Source organism: Canis lupus, chromosome 2, assembly GCF_003254725.2.
Source record: "Canis lupus dingo isolate Sandy chromosome 2, ASM325472v2, whole genome shotgun sequence".
NCBI lineage: Eukaryota > Metazoa > Chordata > Mammalia > Carnivora > Canidae > Canis > Canis lupus.
In genome coordinates this window covers 16,437,883-16,454,133 of record NC_064244.1, presented here as the reverse complement: position 1 = coordinate 16,454,133, position 16,251 = coordinate 16,437,883, and the positions used below count along the sequence as shown (strand labels likewise).

The window sequence follows — 16,251 nt, the reverse complement described above, 5'->3', positions numbered from 1 at the left end:
GACCAAATAAATTCTACATCTCAGGCAGGTTATAGATGGCTCTAAAAGTAAGTGAAACAAAATCCTTAAGTAGCCAACTGGCAATCCCTTACATGAAAGACAAGTACTTGGGTCATGAGCAGATCACAGGAAAGGGGGTAAATGTTGATGGGCATTTATTTTCTTAACATAGAGCTAGAAGGGAAGGGGGGCTGCAAGACTTACTTTCTCCTATCCAGAAATGGATTAGAAGTGAGACAGGTGTGAAAAAAAGACAGAAAACATGATCTGGTTTGCAATTGCTGACCTGAGTCAGTTGAACAAAGAAGTAATCAGTAAGAGGGCCATATTTCACTCTGAGCCTTTTCAAGTCCTGCCTGGAAGATGTGCTCATCCTGGAGAGGGAAATTATGCCCTTACACAGACACAGAGCAGATTTGCTGAGAAATATGAGCACGGTGTTGTTTTGAATTACATACCTGGACTGAGGCTGCCAGGGACACTGTGTCCTCCCCGGTCCCACAAACATTTTTGAGCAAAGAGTAGCAGTAAATATAAAGAAGAGAAGGTGGAACCTGAATGTTATTTTCAAAAAGGACAAAATCAGACATAACAAGCAAAATGCAAAAGAAGAACCTATGTGAAAAGAAGCTTTCCAGGAAAAAGAAGAATACTTATGACAAATACTACTCTATGTACTCTAGCTAGAAGCTAAAAAGGAAATACATTTTGAAAAGAATCTCCAAGAGGGCATGAATGATATAACTATCACAGCAGAGAGAATAATAAAGACATGAAAAGTGAGCCTTTCAGAGCAAGAAGGAAATACAAGATAACTTAAAAAACAAAACAAAACATAGAGATGTGAAAACAACAAAAAGAAAACTCAATACCGCTAAACAGGTAGGAAAGACTGACACAGGAGATTTCCCTGGAATTCTAGTCTACTCTTTTAGTACACATTACTGATCCCCAACACCCAGCAGAGCGTCTGGTGTAGTGCAGGTAAATAATTGGATAAATTAATAATCCAAATGGCAATTTTGAAGAAGCAAACAGAAAAGGAAACTTAAGAAATAATTTAGATAAAAGAATTTTTTTCCTGAACTAAGTTAGATTTCAGTCTGTAGATCCAGAAGACACAGAATGCTCCAGAATGCTTCAGACACTTTCTGGTTAAGTTACTGGACTTTAAGTATAAACAAAGAGTTGTAATGGCATTCAGGCAAATAAACAAACAAGCAAACAAAGCAAGTAACATATTGGGAGAATATAAGGCTATATCAGAGTTTCTAACAACAGTATCTAGTCAATTAGTAGCAGAGCAGTAATAAGAGTTCCAAGTGCGAAAGTAAGATCCGGACTTGAATGCTTTTCTAGATCATTATGAACATATAAGGGAACAGAAGACAGCTTCAACCTGAGGGAATACAACATTTATGAGCTTATCTTAAAAAAACAGTAGTAACAAAATCCATCCAATCAAAAGATAAACCAGAATAGAGAATGCAGGAAGGGGAAGAAGCATATGAAAGGACTCAAAGTAAACATTAAACCCATTTCCATAATGGTGGGGGTTATGATTTCAGAGAATAATTTAAGAAGCACGAATATTGACAATGCAAAATTAATAGGAAATTCGTTTAATGGCATGGAGAATGAAAGGAAGTATAAGAATTTTAGTGACTTCATCTTTCATATGGAGGATTCAGCAGATAGTACTTAAAGTGTGTAGCCTGAGAAATAAAGATGGGGAAATGGGAGCCTGCATGTGCATCCTCAGCTGCCCCCATCTGAGTGCCTCATTCCCAGTTCCTATTCAATGCCTCAGGAAACTACTCTTATCAGGCAGCACCTGTAGAGTTAAGAGGAAAGAGAGAGAGAAAGAGTGAGAGACAGAGGGGGAATGCAAAGAGGAGAGGAAGAGAAGAAAATCAAGAAAAAGTAGGAAGGAGAGGAGAAAAAGAAGGAGGAGTTCTTGTCCAGACCAGAACATGAAAAACTATAGAGAAGAGCCTCAAGGTGAGCATGGAGCTCTAAGTTCTTAGAGAAAGCCTACTGTGAAAACAGTTCTCTGAGAAGAAGGCAGCTTAGCCAGGGGGAGGACCTGACCTTCAGTGCACTGCGGGATTGCTAAGCAATTAGCCAAAGTCTTCCTACTTTTTGCAGTTCTGCAGCCTGGAGAGCAGAAGGGATGACTCTAGGTGCCTTAACAGGGGATTGCAGCTTGCCAGCTGGTCTACTTCCTGATCACAAAGGCTGAAGATGTCTGCTCCACCCCCTACTCATAAGTTTCCACTGCTTACAATGAATTTGGGTTTCATGCTGAAGAAAATCTTGAGCACACAATGAAAATGGTGATTGAGTAACCAGAGAAAGAATAACAAACACAATAAACGGCACAGGCAGTTTCTACTGAAATGATGGATGGAGGAGAACTATTACAACTGGATAATAAATAAGCAGACAAACAAATGCATTTAAGGAGATTCGAGCATAATATTTTACAAGATATTTACAAGATACCTGCTGCACGTATGTGTGTACACATACACACATACACACAAGCACAAACATATATACATCTGATAAAGGATTCATATCCAGAATGTACTAAGAAATACTTTGAAATCAAGAAGAAAAGAACAGACAACCCAATATCACAATGGGCAAAAAAGTTGAACAGGCACTCCACAATATATAAATAGTCCATACATACCAAAACCACAATTACATATTAATTAAATTTGATATTAAATAGTATTCATATTAAATAATATATATTTAATATTTTTTGTTTTAATGTTAAAAACACAAATTAGAACCACAGTGAGATGCCTCTTCAAATCTGCTATAATGTCTAAAACATTAAAGACTGTCAAGTTTGCTGAATGATTCAAAGGGGCACCTGCACCCCAATTTTTATAGCAGCAGTGTCCACAATAGCCAGACTATGGAAAGAGCACAGATGTCTATAAACAGATGAATGGATAAAGAAGAGGTGATATATATATATATATATATATATATATATATATATATATATATAATAGAATATTATTCAGCCATCAAAAAGAATGAAATCTTGCCATTTGCAATGATGTGGATGGAACTAGAGGGTATTATACTAAGTGAAATAAGTCAATCAGAGAAAGAATGATATGATTTCACCCATATGTAGAACTTAAGAAACAAAGCAGATGATCATAGGGAAAGGTAAGGAAAAATTAAATGAGATGAAATCAGAAAGACAAACCATAAGAGACTCTTAATCAACTGGAGCAACTGAGGATTGTGGAGGAGACCTGAGTGGAGGGATGGGATAACTGGGTGATGTGCATTAAGGAGGGCACTTGATGTAATGAGCACTGGCTGTTAAATGCCACTGGTGAATTACTAAACTCTACCCCTGGAACTGATAATACACTATACGTTAATTGCATTTAAATAAAATATATATAAAAAATAAAAATAAAATAAAAAGCTGGCAAGTTTGTAGATCAAGTAGGTACCTCAGATCCTGCTTGTGGAGATATAAACTGGTATCACTATTATGGAAAATTGTTTGATAATATCCACTACAACTATAATATAACTCAGTAAGTCTACTTCTACCTAGCAGAAATACAAAGATTTGCCAAAAGAAATGTATAAGAATATGTTTATAAGGATTATTTGTCATAGCTCCCCAAATGGAAAACAATCCAAATGTCAAGAGTGGGGTGTATTACTAATTTATGGTATATTTGTATAATGATAATGATTCATATAATGATGCAACAATATATAGCAATAAAAAGGGTGAATTGTTGTATTCAATGAGATGGATGAATCTCAATAATCCAATATTGAGCAAAAGAAGACAGAAACAAGAGTAGAACTCTATGACTCCATTCACAATGTAGTACAAAAATAACTACCAGTGAATAAAAATTAAGATACATGAAGGAAAATAAAACTGTTGAGGATCAAATGAAAGAAGAAAATTGGACAATAAAGCTCAATATTGCAAGTGTCTGTTGACCTATATATTCATGCAATCCACAAATGCCCACATCATTTTGGAGGGGGGGAATGGGGATCTGGTAAAATAATTTGTCAGGTATCTTTAAACATTAAGATGAAGAAAGAGCCAGTAAAATTATGGGAAGGAATAATAGAAATGAAGGACTCTATACTCATTACCACAGTAAGAAACTGAATAAAGAGTTCAAAAGCAACCATTTAGAGTAGTGGATTATCTAGCAAATAATTTTGAGACACCAGCTACGTTTCCTTTTGAGGGATGAAGGTGGGGGTATTCAGTGAAGAGCCAGATAACTAGTTCACTTTTTAAAATTAATTTTTTAAATTTAGACTTTAACTTTTTTTTTTTTTAAGATTTTTTATTTATTCATGAGAGACAGGGAGAGAGAGAGGCAGAGACACAGGCAGAGGGAGAAGCAGGCTCCATGCAGGGAGCCCGATGTGGGACTCGATCCGGAGACTCCAGGATTACACCTTAGGCCGAAGGCAGGCGCTAAACCACTGAGCCACTCAGGGATCCCCAGACTTTAACTTTTTATTTATTTTTTATTTTTTATTATTTTTTAAAGATTTTGTTTATTTATTCATAGAGACACAAAGAGAGAGAGAGAGAGAGGCAGAGACACAGGCAGAGACATAGGCAGAGGTAGAAGCAGGCTCCATACAGGAAGCCTGATGTGGGACTCAGTCCCGGGTCTCCAGGATCACACCCCAGGCTGCAGGCGGCGCTAAACCGCTGCGCTACCAGGGCTGCCCAGACTTTAAGTTTTAGTGTAGTTTTAAGTTCACAACAAAATTGAGGGGAAGGTACAGAGATTTCCCATACACCACATGTCCCTACACATGTATATCCTCCCTCATGTTCAACATCCTCCACCAGAGTGGTACATTTGTTACAACCGATGAACCTACATTGACACATCATTACACCCAAAGTCCATAGCTTAGATTACAGTTCTTTCTTGGTGTTGTACATTCTGTGGGTTGGACAAATGTGCAATGACATGTGTCCATCCTTACCGTGCCCCACAGAGTATATTAACTGCTCTAAAACTCTTCTGTGCACTGCCTATTCATCCCTCTTTAACCCCAACTCCTGAAAATCATTGATCTTTTTGCTGTCTCCATAGTTTTGTCTATTCTAGAATATCGTATGGCCAGAATCATGCAGTATATAGCCTTCAGATTGGCTTTTTTCACTTAGTAATAGGCATTTAAGTTTCCTCAATGTCTTTTTTTTTTTTAAGATTTTATTTATTTATTCATAAGAGACAGAGAGAGAGAAAGAGAGAGAGAGAGAGAGAGAGAGGCAGAGACACAGGCAGAGGGAGAAGCAGGCTCCATGCAGGGAGCCCGACGTGGGACTCGATCCCAGAACTCCAGGATCATGCCCTGGGTCAAAGGCAAGCGCTAAACCACTGAGCCACCCAGGGATCCCTTCCTCCATGTCTTTTCATGTCTTGATAGCTCATTTCTTTTTAGCACTGAATGATATTTCACTGTCTGGTTGTACCACAAGTTATTTATCCATTCATGTACTGAAGAATATTTTGGTTGCTTCCAAGTTTGGACAACTATGAAAAAAGATTTCCTTTGTGTGCAAGTTTTTTGTGGACATAAGTTTTCAAATCCTTTAGGTAAATAACAAGGAGCAAGATTACTGGTTCACACAGTATGCTTAGTTTTATGAGAAACTATCAAACTGGGGCAGCCCAGGTGGCTCAGCAGTTTAGCGCTGCCTTTGGCCCAGGTTGTGATCCTGGAGACCTGGGATCAAGTCCCATGTCAGGCTCTCTGTATGGAGCCTGCTTCTCCCTCTGCCTGTGTCTCTGCCTCTGTCTCTCTTGCTCTGTGTCTCTCATGAATAAACAAATAAAATCTTAAAAAAAAAAACTGTCAAACTATCTTCCAAAGTGGCTGTTATCATTTTGCATTTCTACCAGCAATAAATGAGACGTCCTGTTGCTCCACATTCCTGCCAGCATTTGATGTGGTCAGCATCAATTAGAATGACTTCAGCCATTCAAATAGGTGTATAGTGGTATCTATTACTGTTTTAATCTGATCTTCCTAATGACTTGTGATGTGGAGAATCTTTCCCCATGTTTATTTGCCATGTGGGTATCTTCTTTGATGAGTTGTCTGTGTAGGTCTTTGGCCCATTTAAAAACAGATCAGGTTTTCTTATTGTTAAGTTTTAAGAGTTCCTTGTATACTTTGGATAATAGTCATTTTTTAGATGTGTCTTTTGCAAATATTTTCTTCCAGTCTGTGGTTTGTCTTCTCATTCTCTTGGCATTGTGTTTCAGAAGTTTTTTAATTTTAATGAAGTACAGTTTACCTTTTGTTTCATGTATTGTGCCTTTGGTGTTGTATCTAAGATGTCATTGTCATTTCCAAGGTCATCTAGATTTTCTCCCATGTTATCTCCTAGGAATTTTATAGTTTTGCATTTTATATTTAGGTCTGTGGTCCGTTTTGAATTAACTTTTGTGAAAGATGTGAAGTCTGTGTCTGGATTCTTTTTTTTTTTTTTGAATGTGGGTGTCTAGTTGTTCCAGCACCATTTTTTAAATTGTATCTTTTCTTTCAATAGTTTTCTTTCATTAGTTTTTCTTGAATCTCACCATTTTGTCTTTTCTGCATTGTATTGCCTTTGCTACTTTGTTAAATATCAGTTGACTATATTTGTGTGGGCCCATTTCTGGGCTCAGTATTCTGTTTCATTGTTGAATTTGTATATTCTTTCACTAATACTATGCTGCCTTGATTACTGTAGTAGGTGTTGAAATTGGATAATGTCAGTCCTTGAACCTTGTTGTTCTTCAATGTTATATTGGCTATTCTGGGTCTTTTGTGTCTCCGTACAAACTTCAGAATCAGTTTGTTGATATCCACTAAGTAACTTGCTGTGATTTTGAGTGGGATTGCATTGAATCTATAGACCAAGTTGGGAAGAACTGACATCAGGGCAGTATTGAGTCTTTTCATCATGAACATGGATTAACCCTCCATTTACTTAGTTCTTTAATTTCATTAATCAGAGTTGTTTCATTTTCCTCATATGCATCTTGTACATATTTTGTTAGGTTTATACATAAAGATTTCATTTGGGGGGAGGGGAGTGCCAAGCTCATTTTTTATGCCAGAATAAATTTCCAATGGTTTTCAACATACAACACAAAAATAAACCATAATACTAACAGCAGAAAAGATGGGTGGATTTTTTTTTTTTTTTTAGTCTTGGCACTAAGTATAAGGTACTATAATGACAAATGCTTCATATATAATAAATAACTAATTTAATCCTCACAATAGTACCCAGTAATTATTATAATCCATATTTTACAGATAAGGAAACTGAGACTAGATAGGTTAAATGTCTTGTCCAAGACTGTAGAAGTAATAAACAGGAGAGATATGATTCAGCAGTCTAACTCCAGAGTTTGGATTCTGAACTACTATACTACAAATATAAGCACTCCTATACATTCTTTGTATATGTACAGAATATATTTAAGCTTCTGAATTTAAAAATATTGTAAGTGAAGTAAAATTATATATAAAACAGTCCTTGAAAATATTTATAGCATATATATATATTTTAGATTTTTTTGTTTATTATTTATTTTTGAGAAAGAGAGAGAGAGAGGCAGAGACACAGGCAGACGGAGAAGCAGGGGGAGCCTGACGCGGCACTCCATCCCAGGTCTTCAGGATCACGCCCTGGGCTGAAGGTGGCGCTAAACTGCTGAGCCACGGGGACTACCCATTTATAGCATATATTAAAAACAGATTGAACTTTAAAATATGCAAATAATGCACACATCACTAACAAATGTATGGAAGGAAGAAAAGAAGGAAAAAGAAAGAAAGAAAGAAAAAAGAAAGATATGAGCAAGCAGTTCATTGAAAACAAATATCAATGGCCAAGAAGCTTATGTGTGCCAGTCATCTTGAAAAAATACCAGTTAAAACAATGACAAAATATCACTTTTGCCTACCACATTGTTTAGTATTGAAAAAGTTAATACACTCAGTGTTTTGAACAAGTTGAAGAAAAACAGATACATTCTACTGTTGAAAGTGTAACCCGGTAGACCTTTTACTTGGTAATTTGGTAGCATCCATCAAAACATTTATGTATCATTTGACCCATTAACTCCACTTCCAGGTATTCCATAGATGTATAAGTGACTGAAGACAGACATGCTCAGGAATGTTCACTGCATCAGTATTTATATCAGTGATGTTGAAATAGGGCCTGTATGACAATGGCAATTCAATTCACCAATTGTTACTAGTCTGTGGGGAGATAAAGGGTCAGAATATAAATCAATCAGGAACACTGTGAGTTCAGGTGACAATTCTTTTCATAGAAGTTTTTCTTGCAGTATTTTGGTGTTAAGCTCCTTATCTCAAAGCAGCACTTTGAATAGCACTAGTTTATAATAACTAAAAATTGGAAATAATCCAAAAGTCCACCAAGGAGGTATTTGCTAAATAAATTATAAAAGATCCAAAATAAAACCCTAGGCATTCATTTAAATAATCAAATCTACACAGACACACACACACACATATATATATACTCATGGTGGAATGGAAAAAATATTACAGAATAGTATGAATATAGTAAGAAGTGCTAGATGAAAAAGTACAAGTTTGTATATACATAGAGTTTCTGGAAATACACACATGAGATTGTTAACCATGGTTATCTTTGGGATGTGGAATTGGGATCACTGAGAGATAGGGTATGGGTTTTTTTTTTTTTTTAATCTTATGGCCTCCTAAACTGCTTAAATGTTTCTATGACTAGCATAAGTTCTGTTTATACTTTTTCAAAACATGAATTAAGATTTTCAAATTTTGTTTAAAAGTCATGAATACAAGTCAGATTAGACTAACTGCAGATCAAATTTCCTGAAACTGGTTTTGGGCTGAAATTTGTTTCAGAAGACTTACTGAGACAAACTTTACATAAATTTCCATGGATTCATCCATGTAAAGATGTAAAAATCACACCAGCTTGTTTGTCCAAACTCAGACTTTGGCTTTTCTCACCTTAAGAGAATAATTTATTATGGGCAATACATACACTTCTCAAACCAAATTTTTAGTCCATCTGTAAGATGTATCTCTAATCTAGTAAGTAGTGAAGTCAAGATTCTGTCCATGCAGTGTGACAATCATTCGCCTAATTCTGATCATTATTGTTACAAAGAAGTAGAAGACCAGAAAGCTCTGCTCAAGAAGGCTGGAAGATGGTAAATACAATATGAACTTGACAAAATCTGGGGGGGTCCTATTATGCTTCATGGAAACCACAGTTTATATTGCCAAAAATTATGGGCTATTAGGTCTTTCAGAGTCATCTGGAACACATTAATAATCATTAACATTTGTACAGAATATGCAGTTTGCAAAGTACTTTTATATTCACTGCCTTATTTAATCCTCACAACACAACTTTGGAGTAGGTAACTTTCATAGATCAAATTTTATAGATGCAAACAGTACACAAGGCTTATGCTTATTCCCCAAAGTCACTAAGCAGTGGAGAGGCAAAGCCAGGTTATGCCAGTCCAAGTGCTTACCACCATCCCATACTGCTTTCCAAGGCATGGCCGACCTAAGCTGCCCCAGACAAGAAGAGTCTGGGTGGCTTGCTTACTCTCTGTGTTTATTTGCATGATGTTATGCTGTTGAGCTGGATGAGTTTAAAAGCAGACCATGGCTATTGCCATGTTTGTTAAACATTGCTACTTGGAGCAGGCAGGGATACAGACAGCAGCATGAATTCTTAGTCGTCTTGAACAGAATCAAGCAGGACGAATAGAGGAAAAGGCAATTCTAGTCGATATGGATGAAGGAAGCTCTTGCACATTCTATGTTTTCTATTGGCATATCTGTTCTTTCCTGCCTTTGTTCTACTTCATTCTTTTCTCTGGGAAGTCCAAGGTAATGATAACAAAAAGATCTTTCCTGAAGATCTCTCCAGTTCTGATTCCAACTATTACTACTCCACAGCAGTCTTTCATGTCAGACACCTTTCCTTTCCACAAGGTTCTTCATTAAACTCTCCGTATTTCTATTTTCTTGTACACAAACCCTATATAGAGGAACTATAATTATGTGATAATACCTTCCATTTAAGCATCTATTAATTGCTAGACATTGTGGTAGGCACTTTATATGTTGTATGCGATCTCTAAACCTTGTAGCATATCTACAAGGTATGACTCATTCCTCTTACTTTGCAGATGAAGAAAGCCAAGTCCAGAGGGACTGAGTTTGGATCTTATGTAGTGAGTGGCAGAGCTAAGATTCAAACATAGATCCATATAGCTTCAAAGCTAAGATCCTCTCCAGGACATAGCACACGGTAATAAAACTTATTGTATTAGCAACTGAAAGAAGGTATTTAGTGTAAATGTTCATTTTTAAGTTATGCATTTTAACAGTTAGCATCATACTCTCTTTTCCTCAGCTCTTAAAAGGTGGGCTGGTGGTCTAAGGTGATGAAAAACAAACCTAATATAAATGCAGTGCTCCCATATCATATCCCTTACCAACCTAAAGAGACTTATAGCATATAATGAACCCTTCTGTTCTACTTCTTTCTCCACCTGGTCAACTCTCAAAGGAAAACAAAATTCATATGATCATTGAGGTCTAGAAATTAACTTTTATTTTCAATCTGTCAAGAACTCCTGGCAGTTATTAATTTTATTAAAATGATTACATATGGCAAAACAAAGAATAGAGGTAATTCTATTTCTCTACAACATAAATTATGAGTTAGATTCTTAGCTGCTGGCTCAGCATTGTTCAAGATTCTTTTAAAGGATGGAGGGACTTTAATTTCCAGAAAATGTTAAAGCAGCAAAAGAAAAAATAAATTAAAAGTAATTGCAATTGGAGATATTGCCAAGGATGTGTTAATTACAAAATCTTCTTGATGTGTTTATAGGCCAGATTCCAAGCTTTGGTATTTAAAAAAATCATGTGAAAGCTCTCCTATATTGACTTGTCATCCATAGTTTATAACACAGAACAAATTTGCTGATTCTTTTTTAAAAAATGGCAAAAATGAATTATGACTCATTCAAATAAAAAACAACCAGCATCCATTCATCTAACTGAAATATGTCAAAACAAAAATCAATTGTATTAAAATATTTAATACCAGAATAACTTATAATAGTATGAAAAAGAGTGAAGTACTTGTCCTTAGTTTTCTTTAACATGACCACATTTTGACAAAATTAATTTATAAAGATTCCAAAGTTTTTATCATGGATCTGTAACTATTTAAGGTTGTAAACCGAAAGAACTCATACTTCATCTGATCATACAGTCATAACTTAACATATCTTGCTTTGCACTTACTGTTACTGCAAACAGCAATTTAGAAAACAAAGTAAAAATATATATATACAAAATATTTTTATATCAAATTATCTTCATTACACTAAATAAACCCAATCCCCAAATGCTATGTTACATGAAAAAGTGTCCTACAATTTATATCAAGATTGATATTGTCCATATATCAACTAGAGCAGCCTTTGGTTTTAAAAGCGTTTTGCAGAATAAAGAAAAATATCACCACATGGCTGCACTACTGGCTCTCATTCACACTCACAAAAAAGCTTTCCAGTTAAAAAAAAATTACAAAATACATTACATACCCAGAAAAAACATCCCACCATAAAAGAGTCAAACCCTTTTTACTTCTCTGTAGCACATATACTCTGTTATATTTGGCATTTCTACTATTTATTCAAGTTTCAAGTCTTTTTCCCCAAGCTGATTAGAATATTATTGTTTGATTGAAAACTATATTCTTCTTTCTTGATATTGATTACTCTCTGTCAATGATAGTCTAATTTAGAAACAAAATGTTCTTTCTTTTAATGCACGATTTCACTTAATTTTTACTACTTTAACATCCTACTTGGCAAAATTCAAAGACTGTCAATGTTTTGTTTTCCATATGTTTTAAATTTAAAAACCAATTTTATGTGGGTATGTGTATATTCACATAGAGATACATTTCTTTCATTGTCTTGTTCTCATTGCAATACAAATTGTGCATCAGCAATTATAATTCGAAATCAACCAGCTAAAAGGTTTTTTAGCCATTCCATATGAAAAAGTTTCCATCACAAAAAGCACTGACCTCTAATGCAAACAGGATTACGTGTTAAAACTAAACTATAGGTTTAGTTCTACACGGGAAAATTCTGAGTAATTTATATAATAAAATTTTAAAAAACTTCAGCAAAACTTAAGAAAAAGAAAATCCAAATTAATTTTAAAGGGCATTGTGGTATTTTCCAGCAATGCTTGGAAAAAGTTTTTCAGATCACAATGTATTTACTGGGATTCTTCTTAAGTGTACATATTATATGATCACCGCTCCTTTCATTTTGGAACTTTGTAGTGTGTCAGATAGGCAGGCAAGATACATGCATGAAATTCTCACTGTCACTCTGAAAAGCATGCTGAACAATTTTAAATGCTGCGAAAGCTTTTTTTAGAGGAATGTTTCATTTGGGCTGAATAGATTTCCAAGTTTTAACATGTGAGTTACTGAATACGTTGTGAGGGCTTTCAGTGATTGTGGTTTCAGTCCTGAATGGTTAGGCCCATCTGGAGTGACACACACAGACTAACAAGCTTTGTGGCGCTGTCATTTGAGGCATAGCTGCTCTGCTCTGCCCACGTTGTTGCTGATATTTGGGAAGCAAGGCACTTACTGTAATGGCAATGCAGACACTTGATGCATAGTTTTAGTAACATAAAATAAGTTACTATTTTTGATTAAAGTGAGGTTTTTATAATTTATATGTCTTTTATAGAAGCAACTAAATGATGTATTTAGGATAATTAAAAATAAGAAGAGGTTTAAAAGGGAGTCATTTTCATTTCTGCTTCAGCTCTTAAGATGAGGATTTATGGGAAAACACTGACGTGAAGAATGGCAATTGGTTTGAAAAGCAATAAACTCTTAAAACTGCTGAACCAGTGGCACTTTGACCGTTTTTACTTCTGCTATATGTGACGACTTCTGGATGATGCAGCTGGTAGTTCCCTGTAGTGTGTCTTTGCCCTGTGCAAGATTTGTTAAGGCCATAGCTGCATTAATCTCCTTCCAATATGTGTCATCCTTGCTTGGTCCCTTCCTGTTGGCTGCACTGGATTTAAGCAAAAAAGAAAGAAAATGATCAAACTCACTGCAGTGTACACAGAAAATGCCATCAGTGAAAAGCACAAATGGCAGATAAAAACATATTTCTTACCTATCACCCTTATTGGATCCATTTTCCAGGGCATCTGTAAAGACAAGCAAAAATTCAATTATTTTTCTTTCTTTTTTAATCTCCAGAGTTGCATCACTAATTACCAGGAATAGTAAGTAATTCATCAGGAAATATAGTTGAAAATAAGTTAATTATTTTCAAACATAAAGTTGTTTAAATTAAGATACAAAAGAAATCTCTCTGCAAAGAAGCAGGAATAAGATGAGAACAGGTAAGAAAAATACAAAATAGCTTCCATAAATTTACAAAAATTTGATGTTGATTTCTTCTGAGAAATTGGGCCTTTTGGTGAGGAGGCAACCAGTATAGGGACAGGAATGCTAACTCTTCTTGCAGCCAGGTTCTGGCCTCACTCCCCGACTCACCTGCTGTGTCTCTTTGGACAGGCTACGATGCTCCCACAAAGTCTGGGATGCGGTTTTCTTGACTATAAAATAAGGGAGTTCCTAGAAGATCTTCAGGGCACCTCTGGTTCAGTATTCTATGATTTCATAGGAATCCAATCTTCATCTCAGAAAAAGGACTGGCAAGCAGTTCTTTCTGGCTAGCTGGCAAATGACTGACAGATTCAATACAGCAGCACAGGACTTCTGGCATATTAGAATAAGCAGGTACCAGTCTTCTAGCTGCAAGGGAATCCCTCATTCCTCATGTTGCAGGAAATAAGCATTTGGGTGTGAGCTTTGCTTATGCACCCTCTATTGTGGTGTAGATTTCCTCCCTCTTTCAGGCACCAATATCTACCAATGCAAACATCAATATCAAGAAAGATGAAATGGGCTACTGATCTTGATTAAAGCTTCCCTTGGTAGCTCTTAAGCTAAAAGAATACGGTATGGGAACACAAAAATAGACATGCTGGAGGGAAAGATGTGTGGAGGGTCTGCTAGCATGTCACAAGAAGTGAGGACAAAGAAGCAAGGTTGGGACTCCCCATCAGCTTATGAGATTCCGAAACTAGGTTAAGTCACTACTACCACCACTCTCATCACCATCACCACCACCATCAGCAAAACAACAATAAATATTATCAAGTAGTTACAGAATGAGGGATTTTATCCCACACAAGAAACTTGAAAAACACAATGTTTGCTCAAAGCCTTTTTCCAGTTCTATGGCTTTTTTGGAAAGCTATCTTTTCCTGCCCTCCATCCTCTCCCTTTGTTTTACTTCCCCCAACCCAATAATTTTGAAGGCAATTCCCCCCCGCCACCCTTCTTTAATGCTCATGGCTAGTTAGGCAATTCCCCCCCACCCTTCTTTAATGCTCATGGCTAGTTATTAGGCCAGCATAATTTTCCAGTTCTGGGCTCTAAGATAGTCATGGGAGTTGGGAATAAGATCATCAACATGATCATAATACAGTGTGACCAGGGTAAAATTTTCCAAGGAAGATATGGTTAAGAGAAAATGACTATATGTCTATGCTGGTGAGGCAGCTAAACTCCTGTGTGCTCTAGGAAGGAAAAGAAGGCAAGCAAACAAAACAAAAAACCTTAGTGCACACATGACAAGGTTGTTACAAGGAATAAATGAGATGCTATGTGTCTGGCCCTAAACAGAACAACAAGCATTAGTAGTCCCTTTCTTTGCTCTCCTTACACTCAGGGATCCTTTGGGGAAAGAGCTCAATCTGTTGAGCTGGATGGCCATCCTCTGGATCTTCTGGTCCTTACTAGGTTGGCCTGGATGGTTAGCTACACTTCTGCTGCTTTTTTATTTTTTTGGAATTATAAAACTCCTTATTGTAATTGGAGGAAGAGAATGACAATTTTCAATTCACAAAACTCCAATAATCCTAGCTTACAGATCACTTCCTATGTGCCAGACACTATTCTAAGCACTTTGTGTCTTAGCTTATTTAGTATTAGTGACTCTGTAGTGTCTCTTCCGTCCTGTTAAGTCATTCTTTGTTTCAACTATTATCTGTCAATCTTTACTCAGGAATGGCAGGGACAAGGCACTACCAAAACAGAGACCAAGTCAAGGCCTTTGTTTAGGAGGAGGAAAGCCAGCAAAACTGGATATTTTACAGAGGGATAAGAAGAGTTAAGCCTTTGCACAATTTTGCCCACAAATTGCAACAATTCTGTTGCCAAAGTGAAGCAATAGGTTACGGAGATATTTATTCAATGGAAAGACTTGGCAAAAGCAGAATAAGTTCCATGAAGCTTAAATAACATTAGGGAAATAACAAAACATAATTTAGAAAAGACCATGTAACTGATGCTCTGGCTTGCAAACAAAGCAGCCTCACATATTCAAAGGGGACCAGAGTCAGATTTCCTACCTGGATGGTCAACCTGAGAGTGATTACCACACAGACAAGGAGGAAGCCTGTGGCTATCTAATAGGTAATGGGTTACAGAACCCAGAAATGCCATAAATGAATGGAGCCTGCATGCAAAAGGACAACATGTAATTCACTGTTAAGGTCCATGGAGAGCTTCTATTTAAGAGGAAGAGTGAACTTCTATGTCCTGCGGCCCCATCAACTACTGGATGCTGCTAGCACTCTCTGTGGCTGGTTCCCTGAGCTCATTCCACTAAGAAACAAGTCTCCTACAGCCAACTGTGAAATTATAAAATTCTACTTACTCTTCGGGTGTATGTATTTTACAATGTGGTGCCTATGAAAAATAACTTTGAAGTGTAAAACATAGATTCCAATCTCTATTTGGGTATTCTTAATTAGTTTCACAAATTTCATGAATTTCAACAATGTGTTCAGCAGTATTCAAAAGACGGCATCCTGCATTTTATTTCTAAAGCTGATTAGTACGTTCAATGTCATTAGGTATGGATTCAGGTTCTTTTTTCCCAGCAACAGAAGATTCATAAAATGTAATGAATAGAAGAGACATTTTACTTCTCTATCAATAGAAATGGGAAAACAATGTAACAAAGCTCAATG

General features: G+C 36.3%; 1 long non-coding RNA gene across 1 annotated transcript; it reads right to left on the bottom strand.

Moving 5' to 3' along the window:
• Nucleotides 1-10,676: 10,676 nt before the first annotated feature.
• On the bottom strand, nucleotides 10,677-13,692 carry LOC125753502 (uncharacterized). The gene is made up of 2 exons (XR_007405493.1): nucleotides 13,317-13,692; nucleotides 10,677-13,211 (listed from the first exon to the last, which is right to left on the bottom strand). It is a non-coding gene; the product is annotated as an uncharacterized LOC125753502 (long non-coding RNA).
• Nucleotides 13,693-16,251: the final 2,559 nt, after the last annotated feature.